Consider the following 19284-nt stretch of genomic DNA (forward strand, 5'->3'; position numbering starts at 1 on the left):
GGGCTGGATGAAGCACAAGGTGGAATCAAGATTGCCGGGAGAAATATCAATAACCTCAGATATGCAGATGACACCACCCTTATGGCAGAAAGTGAAGAAGAACTAAAGAGCCTCTTGATGAAAGTGAAAGAGGAGAGTGAAAAAGTTGGCTTAAAGCTCAACATTCAGAAAACTAAGATCATGGCATTGGGTCCCATCACTTCATGGCAAATAGATGGGGAAACTGGAAACAGTGTCAGACTTTATTTTGGGGGGCTCGAAAATCACTGCTGATGGTGATTGCAGCCATGAAATTAAAAGACGCTTACTCCTTGGAAGGAAAGTTATGACCAACCTAGGTAGCATATTAAAAAGCAGAGATGTTACTTTGCCAACAAAGGCCCGTCTAGTCAAGGCTATGGTTTTTCCAGTAGTCATGTATGGATGTGAGAGTTGTACAGTGGAGAAAGCTGAGCACCGCAGAATTGATGCTTTTGAACTGTGGTGTTGGAGAAGACTCTTGAGAGTCCCTTGGACTGCAAGGAGATCCAACCAGTCCATCCTAAAGGCGATCAGCCCTGGGTGTTCATTTAAAGGACTGATGTTGAAGCTGAAACTCCAATACTTTGGCCACCTCATGCGAAGAGCTGACTCATTGGAAAAGACCCTGATGCTTGGAAGGATTGGGGGCAGGAGGAGAAGGGGTCGACAGAGGCTGAGATGGTTGGATGGCATCACCGACTTGATGGACATGAGTTTGGGTAAACTCCAGGAGTTGGTGATGGACAGGGAGGCCAGGCGTGCTGCAATTCATGGGGTTGCAAAGAGTCAGACCCAACTGAGCGACTGAACTGAGAACTGATTAACCTTCAGGTCTAACTGTTCTGGGGTCTACATGCTCCTGGGCAGTATACCATGTTTCAGTATTTGTGGAACAGTTCAAAGATACTGTGTGTTTATTTGTTGATGAGGAAAAGGGACCTTGCCCCAGGGCTGCTCTTGATTGTTTCTCCCTGGTCTTAACAACTGCTTGAATCTGCCCAGTGGAACTCAGGGAAGGTCACGGAGGGTGAATGGAGGCTGTTTCCTATAATCAAAGAACTGGGGGACACAGAAAGGCCTTGTGTTCAGGAGATCCACAGGGCCCTGCACGGCATCTCTCATCAGGGAATACAAACAAACCCACACGGTCACTTCTAGTTTTAACACAATATAAAGACCTCCGGAATTTTTTTTGTTGTTGTTATAAAACCTATTTTTAAAATCAGAAAAGACAGCACTTCCCGCGGTTCCTGCCTCCCAGGAAGGGGGTATAAAATTCTGAAGACTCCACTCACGTGCTCAGTCCCTGTGCGGTTCTCCCAACTAAGAACCCAAGTCAGCCTAAGGAAGGAGAAAGAGGAAGCACGCAGAGTCCAGCACTTCCCCAGACAAGGAAATGCCCAGAGGGCGCGCTGACTTGGGCCAGAAGGCCCACGGCGGCAGAGGTCTGCGAGGCAGGGATGCGCTAGGCGGGGCCTAGAGGGGCGGGCCCAGGGGCGTGGCGCACGGGCGTGAGGGTAGGCGGCCGGAGGCCGGGCCTCGCGGTCCTCCGGCGCCACGAGCTCAGTCAGCCTAGCGCGGAGCAGCGCCGGGCGAGGAGCGTCCCCGTGCTGCCCAGCACTGGCCAGCGTCTTCCGGGCCAGGCGCTCGCTGCAGGTAACCAACGCCCCACCAGGTCTCCTGCTCGGCTGCCTGGCTGCAGGGGAGGAAATGGGAAGGATAGGCGGGAAGGAGGAAGCCGCCACTTAGCCAGGGCCCGGCTGCAGCGAGTGGGGTCAGCTCCTCCAGGAAAGAGGACGCGGAGCCGGGGCAGGAGAAAAGAGGATGCGCGGTGGGAATCCGCTTCCAGCTTGTGCGTCCGGGACCGGAGGTGGTGCAGAGCGCCCTGCCTCGACCCAACTCTTCCGTCCGGTTCGGGGAGCCTGGGGCTAGGACTTTGGTGCTCAGTATCACCTGGAAGCCACTTATTTCTGCTGTCTTTACCCCTGGTTCACGTAGCGAGTAGTAGCTTAGGAATCGGGAGTTGGCGGCTGCGGGCGTGGAGAGGCCGGGAGCGAACAGTTACTCACTGTTGTGCCATAGGGGCCAGAGGCTTTAACTTTGCTTAATCCTGACCGTGGCCCTGCGGTTATTACCCCCATTTTACTGATAAAGAAAGAAGCCTGCGCCGGAATGTTAAGTGACTCACCCTAGGGGCTCCGAAGCCCTCACGTCCCCACCTTACTGTTTGCTCTGCGTGCTTCACGCCACGTCTAGAAAACGTGCGCTGCTGGCTCTGTGGTGAAACAGGTGATTGTTCCTGAACGCATTCTGTTCCCTTCCTAGGTTTCTTTTTGGTTTTGTGTTGTTAGCGCCCAATTTCAGTTTCAAATGTTTCCAATTTTTGTTGATTAGCTTTTTAAGGTGGAAGAAGCTCTCCCTTACAGCTCTTTCCCCCCCGCCTTGCAGCTCTGTTCCTGGATGCCGAGCAAAACACAGGCATCCCCCAGCCTGCTACACACTTCTCATCTTTCTCGGTGGATGATAGGTCACCCGTGCATCCAGGCTGGGCCTTGCGGGCTGCCCGGTTGGAGGTGAGTCTTGTAGTCACCTGGCATCCTGCACACTCCTTGGCTTTGTTATTTCGTTCTAGGGGGAAGAGAGTCTTCATTTTGTAAGTAGTAGGACAAGAGGCAAATTGAGGGGATATACAGTGTTCAGAGAAAGCGTGGTGCCTGGAGATGAGAACAAGGCCACAGGTTTTTGTGGTCTGTATTTGGTGAGGGCTAGGTGAGCAGCCAGCCAGACATTTACTTGTAAGCTTCTCTGGGCATCCTGCCCCCCTTTTAGAGCTGTTCTAAAGGGCAGATTTGTTTTACAGAGGGGAGGAAGAGGGCTGAATGGTTTTTAAAGATCAGTGTAAATTACCTGCTAGGAGCCCAGGCAGTTCCAACCCTACTGCCCCGGATTAAGGAAAATGGCTTTCTGCTGTGGCTTAATCATTAGGCCTTCACGGATTTTTAGCAGGCCTTCAAGATGGTCCTTCAGGGAAACTTTGGAGTTCTCAGAAACGGCTAACTGTCCCATGTTTAAAAATAAGGTAACACACGGTGAATTTACTTTTACAGAGTTTTATTGGTAGATAAAAGAAGTTACTTTTTTTTCCCTTCCATCTCATGGTGAGGGTTGGAAGGTTCCAGTCAGCTCCTCTGCTTTTCCTTCACCCTGACGTTGGAAAGGAACTTCTCAGGCTTGGCCCTAAACATGTACTGGATTTCATTCTTCATTAAATATAGTTCATCCTCCATATTAATTATAGGACAGCTTCCAGTCACTAGTTACTTATTTGTTACTATTTGGTCATGTTGGGTCTTTGTTGTTGCAGGGACTTCCTCTAGTTGGCGCCAGCAGGGGCTTCTCTTTAGTTGCAGTGTGTGGGCTTCTCATTTTGATGGCTTCTCTTGCTGAGGAGCATTTGCTTCAGTGGTTGCGGCACGTGGGCTCAGTGGTTGCGGCACGTGGGCTCAGTAGTTGTGGCACACAGGCTTAGTTACTCGTAGGCATGTGGGATCTTTCTGGACCAGAAGGCCAACCCGGATCCCCTGCATTGGCAGGCGGATTCCTAACCACTGGACCTCCAGAGAAGTCCTATAGTTCTTTTCCATTTGCAATTTTGTTGCTTAACACTAAAGAACTGTTTTTCTTGAAAACTATGAACTATCTGGTGGGCTACAGTCCAAATTGGCGAATCAGACATGAGTTAGTGACTGAGCACAAGCAGGATCAACTATGTATAAAATGAAATTTAGGGACTTCCCTGCTGGTCCAGTGGTTATGACTCTCTGAGCTTCCATTGCAGTGGCACTGGTTTAATCCCTGGTATGGAAACAAAGATCCCCACATATTGCTTGGTTTGGGCAGGAAAAAAACAAAAAAACAAAACACTACAAATCTACAGGAACTAAATAGGTAATGTGTGGGGAGAGCTACATGGACTGTAATTGGTTCCAGGTGACCTGCAGAGGACCTGCCAACACCTGGGCGGGTAGCGGCCATTCTTTCCCTCTAATTGTGCAGGAATTCTAGCCCAATGTGACCAGAGCTTCCCTACCCAAAAATTGAACAAACTTTATTTAAAAAAAAAAAAAGTAAAAAATGATTTTAAATATTGGCTTTTTTTCTTTCTTAAAACACAAGAAATCAAATCAAATTTGGTTCATTCATTGTGTTTTCAAATCTCTTATAAACTGCTACACCTGGTGATCACATTCTCAAGTGAATGAAAAATTCTGACCTATGCTATATATGTTGTACATTTTTCTGAAATGAGGTGGCAGGAAACAAATTAAATCTATTGAAACTGATCTCAGTCTCAATTTCTATTTTCTATGAGGTGTAGATCAGGTCACCTGCCCTGGCAAAAGTAGTGTATTTATGGGCCAACCACACACATAAATATGTGTTACTGTTTATTTATAGTTCTTGTTCAAGCTGTTAGCTGCCTTACTCCCTGTCTTAAAAAGGGAGTTCCCAAATGACTGTTCTTGTAAATCTAGTGTTTCTCCTGGGGTCTGTCTGTATTTTTAACCACACTGGCTTTGATGCAGGAGACATGGCTTAAGGTTGTCATATGTCCTTGTTGCCTATATGTGGCAAATACATGTATGCTTAGACCAGAGTTCCTTCACTATGGCGCTTCTGACATTTGGGGCCAGATAATTTCCTGTTGGGATTGTCCTGTGCATTGTAAGCTGTGTAGCAGTGTTCCTGGCTCAACCCACTGGATGCCACTGGTCCCCTCCATCTAGTTATAACAACCAAAAATGTCTCCAGACATTGTTAGATGTTCCCTGGGGAGCATAGTTACCTAGTTGACGAAAAAAATGAGTGAATATTTAAAATGCTTTAGACATTTATTAACTAAACTGTATACAGAACATAATTAACTTAAAACTTCTAATGACTAGAGAAGCTATCTAACACTTTAAATATTTTTATAATAAAGATGACTGAATCCGTGTTGTTTCTGCATGACCGTGTATATGTTGCCAGACTTTGTCTCCAAAGAAATTTTAAGTGTTTGATGTGGCTGTCAAATTTCTAAAGTTTAAAATGTGAAAGCTAAAAAGGAATCCTACAGCAGTTTTCATTTTTCTCATTTTAATTGCTTGATGTCTTTCAGTTGTTTTTTAAGGTGATGGAGTATCAATGGACCATGGTTGTTGATTTGAAAAAATCAACACAGTCTCTCATATGAGAACGTCAAACAAAATTCTAAGCAAAAATTTAATAATAAGACTTGGTGTAAGTTATGTTTAGAGTAGAATTTAGTTTTAAAAAAAATTAAAATTTTTTTGCCTAACATCAATAACTAGGAAAACTATGTGTTTCTGTAGTCTGAGAAATACTAATTTTATGGAAGAGAATTATAAGTAATATATGATTTTACTTACCGGAAGAAAAAAATGTCCTGCGGATATAATCCTCGTGTATAATCCTGCAAGTATAATACAGACCTTAGGGAGGTTGAAAACATTGCCTTGGTTATAAAAGATGCATCCTTACCTAGGGACTGGCTATTCATTGGGCCCCTTGCAGAAATCAGACTAGTTTGGTAGGGCTCTAGGCTGGCTACAGAATTTGTGGGGCCCCTTCTTTAAACATGATGAATTTTAAGATGGCAACAGACAGCTGAGCATTAAGCAGAGCATAGGGTCCTGTGTGACTGCACACAGCAAACTGGTCCTGGTAGCTTGAAAGAGGATTATAATCACAAATACAAATCCAGAGAACTGCTCCTGCTACCATTAAGCACCCAGAATTTCTGATTCATTGATTGTACTAATATTTCCAATCAGGAGTCTACATGTATTTGATAATCAGTGCAGTGAATTTACTAAGAACTTCCACGATGAATTTTTCTTTTGCTACAGAGAGAGCCAGATTGTTTGGGAGGGTCCTGTGAACTTGAATGACCTGTTTACTCAGTGAACCACTATTTAGTGAGCACCTGTTCGATTCTAGGCATTGTCAGCTCTGGCCTACAGCTGTGAATGGGATAGAAGGTCTCTACCTTTACGAACCATTTAGTCTAGTATCTCAAGGACAAGGGGACAGACAAGCACATAGACACATAGGCAATTACAGTCATAAGTGGTACTTCAGAAAAGCACAAGTGTCCGCAGACCATTTAACCTGGAGATCTACCCAGATTAGGGGAGGGGATTTCTCAGGGTAGGTCTTTCTGAAAAGAGGTACTTAAAATGAGGCCTTAAAAATGAGTAGAAGTCAGGTGAATTAGGGTTTAGTGTTCCAGGCTGAAATGGTTGAGACCAAAGAAGGAATGTAGCTTGGGATGAGGCCTCTTCGGTGATCTTTTGAACTTTGCACTTTAATGAAAAGGTCATGGGAACTCACTGAAAGCTTTTAAATGAGAGACAAGATGATTAGATTTGGGTTTTAAAAATGATCATCCTCACTGCTGTGTTTGGAGGGGTAGGCCCTATTGGCATATATGGTGTATGTGCAAACCAGGAAAAGACTCCTGGGTGGACCAATTAGAAAAGATGTACTGCTTGTCCCACTAGGTCAGGCCAGAGGCAGTCCCCTGAGCCAGTCACTTTGTGTGGGCACAGCCTGTCCACATGCTGGGGAGGGAGAGAATGGTGATAGTGCAAAGGCTTTTGCAGTCACCCAGGGGTAGAGAGGAGAGTGGGGGATGGATGGAGAGAGTGAGAGAGACATTGAGTTTGTAGTTAGAAATCAGTAAGAAGGTAGTTACTGTTTGGGTATAGTTGTTGGAGAGAAGCTATCAAAGATGATTTAAAAGTGTGGCATAAATACCTGAATGGGATAGGATGGTGAAACCATTTTTGGTTGAAGGGCACTAGGGGGCGAGTGGGTTTGGCACAGGTTGGGGAGGGAAGGTAATTCCACTTGAGTCTGTTTGCTTTGGAGGCATTCCAGGTGGAGTCAGGGAGTAGGCAGAGGAAACTCTTGAAAGAGATCTGGGATGGAAATACATATTTAGGGGCCGTTGCAAATAAATAGTCCTTGCATATCCCTGGTGGCTCAGACGGTAAAGAATCTGCCTGCAATGGGGGAGACCTGGGTTCAATCTCTCGGTTGTGAAGATCCCCTGGTGGAGGGCGTGGCAACCCACTCCAGTATTCTTGCCTGGGGAATCCAATGGACAGAGGAACCTGCTGGGCTACAGTCCATGGGGTCACAAAGAGTCGAACACGACTGAGTGACTAAGCACAGCACACACCATATGAAAAAGATCTCCAGAACACCCCTAGCTCAGTCCCAAAGAGGAAGAGATGCTTTAAAAAGATCACCCAAAGAGGGATGTAGAATGAGAAGGGGAGGGGCTGGCCTTGGAGAGTTTGATCATTGCTCAGAGGAAGAGGAGAAGCTGGTTAAGGATGAGAAGCCAGGGACACCTGCAAGGTAGGTGGGAACTGGGGGGGCTGTGGCCTGCTCTTGTTTGTTTTTTCAAATTGAAATTGAAGAGACTTAAACATATTCTAATGCTGTTGGAAAGCTTCTGGTACAGAAGGAGAGGCTAAAGATGTGGGAGTGAGAAAGAAATGCTAGGGCCAGGCTTCAGAGAAGGTGAAAGAGGATGGTTTTGAGAACACAAGTAGGGAAATTGGGCTTTGATAGAAAGTGGAAGGGAGACAATGGATGAAGTAGTCTCAGATTTGGGGACCAGAATTGTTGAGGACTTTTTCTTTGAAGGAGGTGGCAAAACCATCTGCCAAGGTGGGTGTGTTCGTGTGTAAAGTCAGATATTTCGTCAGCGCAGTATTTATTGAGTATTTTCTAGTGCCAGACATTGTGGTAGGCTTCCTGGAAAGTATTAGGAATGATGTTGATTGGCATTAGTGTTGGCCCTTGTGACGTAAGAAATATATATTCGGTGTTTGTCTCTGGCTCCTGACACAGCTTCTAGAACCCTTGGCATGTCCTGAGAGATAGGGGTGGTAAAAACATCTTTTGTTATTCACAGTGGGGCACCTTTCCATTCCTGAGTTTATGCTAATGTGTGACTTAGGTGAGGGTGAGGAGGGATCCTAGGTAGCCTCAGGATGGGACTGGTCACCAGAGTTAGTTCAGTGACTCAGTTGTGTCCAACCCTTTGTGACCCCATGGGCTGCAGCATGCCAGGCTTCCCTGTCTATCACCAATTTCCACAGCTTGCTCATGTCCATTGAGTCAGTGATGCCATCCAACCATCTCATCCTCTGTCGTCCTCTTCTCCTCCTGCCCCCAATCCTTCCCAGCATTAGGGTCTTTTCAAATGAGTCAGTTCTTCGCATCAGGTGGCCAAAGTATTGGAGTTTCAGCTTTAGCATCAGTCCTTCCAATGAATATTCAGGACTGATTTCCTTTAGAATGGACCAGTTGGATCTCCTTGCAGTCCAAGGGACTCTCAAGAGTCTTCTCCAACACCACAGTTCAAAAGCATCAATTCTGCGGCGCTCAGCTTTCTTCACCGTCCAACTCTCACATCCATACATGACCACTGGAAAAACCGTAACTTTGACTAGATGGACCTTTGTTGGCAAAGTAATGTCTCTGCTTTTTAATATGCTGTCTAGGTTGGTCATAGTTTTTCTTCCAAGGAGCAAGTGTCTTAATTTCATGGCTGCGGTCACCATCTGCAGTGATTTTGGAGCCACAAAAAAATAAAGTCTGTCACTGTTTCCATTGTTTCCCCATCTATTTGCCATGAAGTAATGGGACTAAGGGCCATGATTTTGGTTTTTTGAATGTTGAGTTTTAAGCCAGCTTTTTTACTCTTCTCTTTCACCTTCATCAAGTGGCTCTTTAGTTCCTCTTCACTTTCTGCCATAAGTGTGGTATCATCTGCATGTCTGAGGTTATTGATAAATTTCTCCCGGCAATCTTGATTCCAGCTTGTGCTTCATCCAGCCCAGAATTTCGCATGATGTACTCTGCATGTAAGTTAAATAAGCAGGGTGACAATATACAGCCTTGACGTATTCCTTTTCCAGTTTGCAACCAGTCCATTGTTCCATGTCTTGTTCTAACTGTTGCTTCTTGACCTGCATACAAGTTTTGCAGGAGGCAGGTAAGGTGGTCTGGTATTCCCATCTCTTTCAGAATTTTCCACAGTTTATTGTGATCCACACAGTCAAAGGCTTTAGCATAATCAATAAAGCAGAAGCAGATGTTTTTCTGGAATTCTCTTGCTTTTTTCTGTGATCCAACGGATGTTATCACTTTGATCTCTGTTTCTTCTGCCTTTTCTAAATCCAGCTGGAACATCTGGAAATTCCATGATTCAACAGTTCACGTACTGTTGAAACCTGGCTTGGAGACTTTTGAGCATTACTTTGCTAGCATGTGACATGAGTGCAATTTTGTGGTAGTTTGAACATTCTTAGTCATTGCCCTTCTTTGGGACTGGAATGAAAACTGACCTTTTCCAGTCCTGTGGCCGCTGCTGAGTTTTCCAAATTTGCTGGCATGAGTGCAGCACTTTCACAGCATTATCTTTCAGGATTTGAAATAGCTCAATTGGAATTCCATCACCTCCACTAGCTTTGTTTGTAGTGATGCTTCCTAAGGCCCACTGGACTTCGCATTCCAGGATGTCTGGCTCTAGGTGAGTGATCACACCATCGTGGTATTCTGGGTCATCTTTTTTGTGTAGTTCTGTGTATTCTTGCCACTTATAATATCTTCTGCTTCTGTTAGGTCCATACCATTTCTGTCCTTTATTGTGCCCATCTTTGCATGAAATGTTCCTTTAGTATCTCTGATTTTCTTGAAGAGATCTCCCGTCTTTCCCATTCTATTGTTTTCCTCTGTTTCTTCCTTTTATCACTGAGGAAGGCTTTCTTATCTCTCCTTGCTATTCTTTGGAACTCTGCATTCAAATGGGTATATCTTTCCTTTTCTCCTCTGCCTTTCACTTTCTTTCTCAGCTATTTGAAAGGCCTCCTCAGACAACCATTTTGCCTTTTTGCATTTCTTTTTCTTGGGGATGGTCTTGATCACTGCTTCCTGTACAATGTCGTGAACCTCCGACCATAGTTCTTCAGGCATTCTGTTTATCAGATCTAGTCCTTTGAATCTATTTGTCACTTCCACTGTATAATCAAGGGTCGCCAAAAAGACCAAGTAATTAGAAGGTTGGGACTTTCAGCCCCATAGGCTGACCTCTGAGAAGGGAAAGAGGTGCTAGGGATTGAGTTACACAGACACTTGAAGAAGCTGTTGATGGGCACATCAAGGTGCTAATAGAGGCATTCTGTCCAGAGAAGAAGCCAGGAAGCTTGGCACCCCTCCCCCATACCCTGCGCTCTGTATCTCTTCCATTGGACTGTTCCTAAGTCGTGTTCTTTCTAATAAACTGTAGTAGTAAGCAGGATGTTTTCTGGAATCTTATTTGTGCAAGCAAATTTTCACACCTTGGAATTCATGAGAAGCCCTGAATTCACAGAACCCCCAAATTTATAATTTGCCTGGGCACCCCATTTGCAGCTGATGCCTGCAGAGGGCATTCTTGTGGGACTAAGTCCTTAATATGTGGGAACTGGGCCAACTCTAGCTAGTTTATGACAGAATTGAACTGAATATTTGGGTACCCAGTTGGTATCAGAATTCGCTGGTGTCTGGAGGAAAAAAACCCCACATTTGGTGTCAGAAAGGTTGTAAAAACAGCTCAGCCCCATACACCTGAAATAGCCTCTCACTATCTTTTCTTGAAATCACCTTTGACCTTATACTTAATTATTGAAGGCATCACCTGAGAGCTTATTTTTGATGAACATCCAAGGCCCCTGGGTGGGGGCGGGGAAGGCTTCTGGAGGGGAAGGGAATTCCCTAGCTCCTTTGTCAGTTTGCAGGTACCTGTGTCCAGGTTCTCAGTGTTGTCTGTACAATAGGAACACCTGGCAGCTTTTAAAATTCCTGGCACTCACGTCAAACTCCTGACTAATTCCATCGAATCTCTTGGGAAAGGGAATTGGTATTCTTTGAAAGCTCCCAGTGGTTCTAATGTGTGTACACCCAAGGCTGAGAGCCGCTCACTGGGATACCAGACCAGTTAAAACCATTTGCCCCATTGAGCTCCAGCCCATTGCCTGGAATTTGCCTGTTGTGTGTGAACAATTAGGTTCAGACCCTTATGAATGAAATAGGTTAGCCTCCAAAGAAGGAGGCGAATGACAATTCTATGGGATGTTGAAGGAACATATGAAATCTTCTATTTATAATTTTGTAAACATTTAAGGAAGAAGTCAAGCTGTATTATCTCAAGTTTCTGTTGTCAGTGGTGCCTTCTAGATTTGGTATCTTGTATGGGGAGTGTGATTTTCTCAGGAGGAAGAGGGGAGGAATCCTCACCTGACCCCTAAGCGTATTGGGAAGTGTTGAAATTTGCCAGTGACAATATCATGGAGTTATGAAGTTTTATAAACACAAAGGCTTTAAATCACGGCACCTCTCAAACGGTGAATGGAGACTTACCTGTGAGTGGGTTACAGGTATCCTGAGATTCATTCTCTCTCACCCGTCTCCCTTCAGCCAGGGGGCTGAAGTTGAGCAGTCACCTTCTTGGATGTGTGTCCAAAGAGCATCGCAGCTTCAGATGGCAGATGCTTTATCATCCATTGTAATGCTCTGGGCAGGGGGTGTGACCATCTTTCCACCACTTATCTTCCCTGGTTCTCTTGCAGGCACACATCTAAGAGTAATTCAGTTTACCAGTGTCTGCATTTTTCTTTAGCAAAAGGCAAGGTTTCTAAATTGCTCCTTCCCAGTTTTGCTGTGCCTGTCGGTAGTTGCGGTTGTCTTCCCAGGTGACTCAGTGGTAAAGAATCTGCCTGCCAATGCAGGAGCTGCAAGCGACTCTGTTCCTGGGTCGTAAAGATCCCCTGGACAAGGAAATGGCAACCCACTCCAGTATTCCTGCCTGGAGAATCCCATGGACAGAGGAGCCTAGTGGGCTACAGTCCAGAGTCACCGAGTGGGATGTGACTGAGCACGCACGCATGCACACCCACCCACCCACCCGCCTCACGCATCAGTAGTTGTTGTTACTTTGTAGAGCAGGAACAATCCAAGATAAACGTGAAGTTCACACAAGGAGAGGGAGAGTGACCACATTTCAAAAGTAATTTATGCTACAGAGGCATTTGGAAAGAACCATTTGGAAATGTTTGCATTGAATGTGAACATGTTGCCAAGAAATATGGTAGGTTTATGAGTCATCGAAACTTTGAAGTTTGGAGGAAAATGGACACATGTATATGTATGACTGAGTCCCTTTGCTGTCCACCTAAAACTATCACAGTGTTGTTAATTGGCTATAATATAAAATAAAAAGTTTTTTAAAAAAACCAAAACTCTTCCCCTCCACAAAGAAAAAGCTTGGAAGCAAAATTGTCTACCTGTTAAAGTGTTTTAGGTGAAGAGTATCAGTAAGTTTTGAATCTATCTGTTGAATTTATAAAAATGTGACACCTGACTAATTTGCAAGAACAATTGATTGAAACTTACCCGTTGAATCTCATCAAGGAGCTTTGTATAACTGGTGGATAGACAGAGAAGTAAGTATCAAGATTTAGGAAGGAACGCTAAGAGTGTTCTTCTGTTTTTCCAGTGGATTCTTGTCACCCTAGACAGCCATTAAAGCAAAATGTTACAGGACACTGAGCTTGGAAGCAGTCATTCAAGCACTTGATGGCAAAGTAATTAACTGGGGTTTTCAAAGATAGTGAAGCATATTTAATTTATTGCTTCCATTACAAATATTAGTTACAAATGTGTAGTGAGCAAGTTTTTTTGCCTTAATTAAGCTGAACTGAGTTAACTCTGTTGCATCTTTTTATTTTGTGATGCACATCATTTAAAGATACATACGTACAGTAGTACTTGTAATTTTGAAAGAAATATGCATATACTGAATGTATTTACTCAAAGCTTTTACTCTTAGTTGTTTGTAGTAAACATTTTGCAAGCTTATCATTAAAAACTTTGAGCCAAACTGCTGTCTCCCGCACCTGCTGCCCCACAGTAGTCTGAAAACTTGCTTCCTTGTAGACTTCAATCTAAAACTGCCTCTTCCCCATGCTCCTGTAGTTCATTCAGTGGAAAATGAAATTGTTATAAGAGTAAAAATGTTCACACTCTGGAAAGTATTGAATATTGTCTTGTTTCTCTTGAAATATGTACATAAACCTCCTTTCAACAAGCCAGTTTGAACACTTTAAGATACAAACACAAAAAGCCATGGAATTTCCAGAAATCTTGTCATCATTTCTTTGCCCTGGGACAGGTAAATGCTTTCAGTCATGTGGCTGTCCATCCTTTTATTCACTAACCACGTCAGTGCTATTGTCCATGAACCCACACAAGCCAGTTTGGGTAGTTTTGGCAAGCAGAGATTGGTGGAGGGCTGCATTTCTTCAGGCAGGTGAAGGTTAAAAAGCCAGTCTCAGGTCAGCTATGTCCTGTCTTGGGGCTTTGATTGCCCCTCCCAGGAAACTTTGACTTGAGGCACAGGGAATCATACATTCCAGCAGGAGTCAGCTGACTTAGATTCTAAGTTTTGGTAGGACATTCAGAGCTCCCCATCATTTAGGGGGCTATATTGAGCTATTAGCATTTGTAACTTTATGGATTTAATCCAAGAGGTCATGAACTGGGTAATCATATTGAGAATACAAGAGTGCCGCAAAGAGCATGAAGAGAGGATCTGTTAAAGGGAGAAGCCCACAATGCCTAGCTCCAGATACTGTTCCAGTTACCCCAGGAATTAGCTAGTTTCTCTCTCCTTTTAGCTGTTGGGCCATGTCCCTATTTCTGATTGGTTTACATAAAAGCAGCATTTTTCATTCAAGAAGAGGCAGAGTCCTCTCTTTTCAGCTGTCAGTAGGTCTAGCCCTCTCCTATTCTGTAAAACCACCTCAGCCAGGGAGTATAGTTGGTCCTGTAATGAAGAGCACAGCAATAATACTGATCAGGGATAGAGGCCAGGGTTGATAATGAAAATCCATTGATATTTCGATAGCTGGATCCTCAAGCTTCCGCCATGTGTTGACCAGTCAGCTGCCAGAATGTGGCTGGAACAAGGCTGAAGAATCCTCAAGCTTCTGCTGTGCGTTGACTAGTCAGCTTCTGGAGGCTCAGCATCCTTCGGGGTGAGGGCTGTTGTCTTTGGAACCAGACCTTGAGGTTTTTGGGGTCCTGAACTGCTTTCCAGGTGTCATCACAGGAAGTCACTGCCTTCTTGACTCAGATGTGATGGATCCAAGGGATGACACCTGTAACTTTAACAGCAGTAGAAGTTGCCAGGACAACTGTGTGAGGGCCTGTCCAAACTGGCTGAAGTGTTTGTTTTGTTTTTAATCTAACCCATACCTGTTCTCCTGGCTGATAGGGATCAACCCAGTTGTCCAAAGGAATAGGTGTCCTTTCTAAGATTTCTTGGATGATATGGCAGAAGACATTTCCAGGGCCTGGAGGTGTTGGGACATCTCCACTTCGGCCAGTTGTTGGTGGTCTTCCTTGAGCTTTTTTATCACTGGGGGTGGTCTCCCATATAAGGTCTCAAAGGGAGAATAGCCTGAGGACCTCTGGGTGCATTTACGGAGGGCGATGAGAGTCCACAGAATGATAAGGCAGCTTGTTCTAGCATTGTCTGGGTGTTGGCTGGGGGATATTTTTGTTGTACTACTACTAGGAGAAACAAGCTTAAGAACGTTAAAGATATATGGCCCAAAGATTAATAGAAGTAGGAAAGCTGTGGTGGGGCTGGTGGGGCTATCCAGGAGAACCAGGTCCAGACATTGGTTTGTGACAGTGTTTCTCTAGGTATGAGAAGATGCAAGAATTTGGACTCATAAAAAATCTCTACCTGAAAACATTCACTATCTGAAGGCCTGTTTTTCTGGGTTTTTCCCAGAGCACAGAATGCCTTATTTTTTGTCTTCACCCTGAACTCCTTTCAAGGGGGTGTTGAAGGTCAGCATCTTGTAGTGGTCATGGTTTAATCTTTGTAGAGGCAGCTGGCAAGGGCCAACTTCCAGTCAGCAGGACCCCTTCGTAGCCACATATTTGATCATGTTTTGGGGGCATTTCACAGTCATTGTGTCCCACAGTGCTGGGAAGGCTCATTCCCAGGTCTAACAAAGATTCCATTGACAGGCCACTCAATGTGTTGTCACTAGACCAGACCTTGTAAGTAGCAAAAGTCTCTGAACCATACCTGTCTTACTAGCCTTTTGGTCCAGGAAAATATTTCCTCTTGTTGCTTCTTCCCATATCTAGAGTTACATTATTACAATTACACTCTCATATGGAACTGTATATCAGCATTTTATCACAGGCTCAGTCACACATTTGGTACCATAAGAAATAATCTTCTGAAAGAAGCTACATAGAAAATAATATAGCTAGCAGTTATTAGTAAGGTCAGAAGCAAGAGTTTAAGTCAAGAACTTTCACTGGGTATAGCCCGGTATACCCCAGGTCATCTGACTCAATTAAATGATTATAGGCAAGTGTTCATCTCCTGGTTGTACGTCGTGGAGCATCTGACCTTTATCCAAAGATTGGTTACTGAGAGAAGTTTTAGAAACAATCTTAGAGTGTCCTTTTTAATAACTTAATCAAACTATTTAGCAATATAACACAACAAGGAACTATCTCAGAAGTGAGTCTTAGTAAGCACAGACCTTAATTAACAAAAGTAGAACTTAATATTCAGTGAAATATAATTTTTTTTTTTGGAAAAATCATTGTGAGGGCCTTAACACTGTAGCCAGGGAAGGCTTTAACCCGTCAAATAAAAATGAGGTCTGTCAGGGAGCCGGGGAAGGCCAAGCAGCTGTCTTGGATTTCCCATAGCCCTGGCTCTTTGACTTTTTAGCTGTTGTTTATCCATTTTTAATTTCTTGATTTAGGAGCAGACTATTGCCATGTTTTAAGGACATCAGGATAGCAAAAGTCTGACTGTGAGGGGTTATTTTTTGTAGAAGCAGAATGAGCTTTGTCTACATGTACCGTAATCTTAAATAATGTTTATTTACTTTACCAAAGTAACAAAAAAATTTTAAAAACAAATATAAATCACTACAGGCAAAGAAATTCATAATCTATTATTGAAAGCTGCATTCTAAGCAAACTTTGTTCTCTAAACAGAGAGAGGACCAAATTCCAGTCTGGTACCAGCTTACTGTTAATAACGAAATTTGTTTATCTGTTTAATCTTAGAAAGTCTTTTCCATATATCTTGAAGAACTAGCAGTATTCTTTTAAAGGCATGAGAGTAAAACCATGAAGGCATGTTTAAAATCTGATTCTATTGTAATTGGCAAAGAAACCTGGTCAGTGTTGTGATATGTACACTTTAATATGATAACTAGAATTATAATTGACCATATTTTATCAGGGCATATCAGATCTATATGAATTTCACACAATTTTAGGATATCTATATTAGTAATGTCAACTGTGCAGTATAACCGAAAACAATTTTTCACCCCTTTAACAGTACTTCCCATGTAATTTAACATGTCCAATGAACCCAGGCAGCTTAATAGCTCTTTGGGATGTCTCAGGGCCCTCTGAAGCATCTCAAAGTTAGCTGGAAGTCAAGTTATTTAGGAAGTTTTGTCAATAAATATCAGAAGGGTTTATAACACTCAGTCAGACAGGATCATATAAGTCACTGTGAAATAAAAGTTGTTTACTTAGCCAAAGTTAACAGAAGATTTCAAAGATAAATATAGAACAGATCAATTAAGAGATAAAGAAACTTAAATCTATAATTAAAAGCAGTTCAATATCTGAAGAAAGTATGTCCTCTTAACAGAGAGAAAGGCCGAATTTAAGTTTTTACACCAGCTTACTTTAAACTGATTAATTAAATTTATTTTAAACTTAGTTCTAACCATGAACAAAACTTTTTTTCAGGGTCCACTTTCCACAAACTTTTTAATCACTTTCTATAACAGCCACCTATAAGTCAGACCTACTTTCTTTTCCCTTTACAAAATGTAATTTTGTTTTTTATATCTTCTTTATTAAAAACATACATCCTACTTCCTTATTAGATTAGCAAACAGACATTAATACTAGATATTTAATATTGAATATTTCCCAGTTTACATGAACCTGAAATTTATTTAGGTTAATTTTTCTTGTGTTTAGAATTGTTTGATTTCTAAGCACTTACTTTTCTTTAGGCCAATTAAATTAGAACTCATTTACAACTTCAATATTATCAGAAAAAAAAAAGACATACACTGAGACATACGTAAATACAGACAGAGATGTTATAGTTTTCTGTTTGAGATTTAAAATACCTCTTTGACCCCCCCCTTTTTTTTTTTCACTTTGCTTGAAGTTCTAATTTGCCCAAGACTGAGGTCTCAGGCAAGGTTGGCTGTGTGTTTCAAGGACAAGGAAAGGGTTAACTTCAAGCTTTTCCCTAGGCAGGCCTTTCAACAATCTAGTTTTTAATTGCATATACAAGAAGAATTGGTTTTGCAGTTTCCAAAAAGAAAAAAAGCTGCTCTCACTCCATTCAAGCAGCAGTTAAGCACTCACAGTCATTCAGAGTCTATCACAATGTCTCCCCTCTCCTGAGTCCCCAGTTCTCCCTATCTGATGCTCCCTTCCTGGGAGCTCCAAGGAGGTGATCAACCTCCTCTTCTACCCATTGGGGTAGGCCTGATTGGGGACTGGCTCCGGGGCCTTACCTGATCCTGTGGCCATTCCTGGTAAGTTGGTCCGTCCCTCCAATGAGTCCGGTCGGGGCTCGGTTGTCCAGAGAGTCAGGACACCAGTCTGAAAGAGAACTCAGACTACTGTCAGGTGGTGTGCCTGCTCATTCACCTCAGGGTCCCTTCGCTCCAGCCTGGCGGAGCCACCAGTCCAACGGCTCAAGGGGCCGGCGTGGTTGGAATCTCACTGGGGCCTCCAGAAATGTTGCAGAAACCAGTACTTAAGAAACCAAGCACCCCACTTGGAGAGCTGGAGAACTCAGGTTTATTATGCTGCCGGGCCCAGAAGAGTTAACACTCCAAGCTCTGAGCCCCGAAAGAGTTTTTATACATGGACAGGTGTGATTAAATGGGTTTGTGGGTTTGCATGGGCTGGGTGATTGCAAAGAGCAGGACAAGAGTGAGTGAAGTAAACTCCAGGTCCTAGTATTGTGAGTCCCCTCTTGCTGAGACCTACGTGATCCAGACTTTGCAAGGAGCAAGCTGAGTTACAGAGGCAGAAGGAATAGGAGGTTATGTAAAATTCTAACTTTTCCTCTTCACCCCCACTTCTTGCTTGTAGGAAAAAGATTTTAGTCTCCTAGACCTTCCCTGAGTTCCAAAGGGCGGATTCAAATAGTTACTCATTAGAGGAGTGAGGGTAAGCACAAACAAAGGAGAGGCAGTCAAGAGACAACGATGCAGCCACCCCTGTTGCTCCTGAAGGGATTTCTGAGCTCTTCTTGAGTAGCACGGCCTCCCACGCAGGTGAAGGGTGATAACTTCAGGCTGAGAACAAGTCTGTGGGCCCCAGACTGGTTAGAGCCAGGAGGCTGATGATTGGGATTGTTGGGACATCACCCTGTTTCCTCCTCACCCCCAGCTGATCAGAGGAAGGTTACATACCCTGCAGACCTATTCCCAAACTTTGCGTGTAAAAACTGTCCCCTCCAAACCATTGAGGAGTTCAGGGTTTTTTGAGCATTGGCAGCCCCAGACTTACAATAAAGGATGCATTTTCCTTCACCATAGCCCAGTATCAGTAGATTGGCACAGATGCGTGGACCCGAGTTTGGTTCTATAACATCCTTAGATGCTTCTGGTCACTTGGAGGATTGTCCTCTGGGCTAAATGGGACCCATTAGCAAAGGGCCCAGTGTTTGATGGTAGATGGATTTGGAACATGGTGAAAGTCAGCCTTACAAGGAAACTTGACCATGCTCCTTGTTAATATTAATACTATTGAGGGTGGGGTGGGATGAGGAGGTTAAAAATATAGTGTAAAAGAAAAATACACTAGATTTCTTGCTGGACTCATATAGAGATTTTTTTTTTTTTTTTTCTGTTTTTGGTTGTGAAATTTGACCTGTATTGAAAGCAGATGGGAAAAAAAAGAAAGACATTCAATGGCCATTGACCACGTAGGAATCAGATTTCCCATCTGGGCTTCTGTGGATGGCCCCTCCTATCCCCCAACTCGCCTCTCCCACCAAACTGGGTTGAGGGAAAGCAGTAGAGTGTGAAAAGGCACATTCTG

At 43.6% G+C, this 19284-nt stretch overlaps 1 protein-coding gene across 28 annotated transcripts in view; it reads left to right on the forward strand.

The window, feature by feature from the left end:
• GCNT1 (glucosaminyl (N-acetyl) transferase 1) overlaps nucleotides 1-19284 on the forward strand; it is a 258795-nt gene that overhangs the window by 23137 nt on the left and 216374 nt on the right. For 24 of the 28 annotated variants that reach the window (XR_014058389.1, XR_014058375.1, XR_014058360.1 and 21 more), the window contains exons 1-2: nucleotides 1591-1677; nucleotides 2470-2594. The exons of 1 other annotated variant lie outside the window; for it this stretch is intronic. The gene's annotated coding sequence lies outside the window, so the exon portion shown is untranslated. Of the gene's footprint in view, nucleotides 1-1590; nucleotides 1678-2469; nucleotides 2595-19284 lie in introns of those variants that run through there. 3 more of the 28 variants (XR_014058405.1, XR_014058407.1, XM_081505784.1) reach the window with 2 other exon arrangements.

Source organism: Giraffa tippelskirchi, chromosome 1, assembly GCF_054371585.1.
Source record: "Giraffa tippelskirchi isolate mGirTip1 chromosome 1, T2T-mGirTip1v1.2.pri, whole genome shotgun sequence".
Classification (NCBI taxonomy): Eukaryota; Metazoa; Chordata; class Mammalia; order Artiodactyla; family Giraffidae; genus Giraffa; species Giraffa tippelskirchi.